Raw genomic sequence first — 226 nt, 5'->3', positions numbered from 1 at the left:
GGCTACAGGCGTTAGAGTGAGTTGAGTGCATTCACCAGCTGAACAGCTGGACGGTTGCTATAAGTCACCAGAATGAGTGATACCCAGATTTCTGGTACCATCATTGTAGGGTTCAATAACAACACCTGAAAAAAGAAGGAAGAGGATGCAGAGAACATGAAGAAAACTAATAGGAAATGAAGAATAAGACAATAAGGAGAAAGTTGGCATGCAGGAGAATAATTAC

Source organism: Penaeus monodon, chromosome 28 (genome assembly GCF_015228065.2).
Source record: "Penaeus monodon isolate SGIC_2016 chromosome 28, NSTDA_Pmon_1, whole genome shotgun sequence".
In the NCBI taxonomy this organism is placed as follows: Eukaryota; Metazoa; Arthropoda; class Malacostraca; order Decapoda; family Penaeidae; genus Penaeus; species Penaeus monodon.
This window is presented reverse-complemented; position numbering follows the sequence as displayed.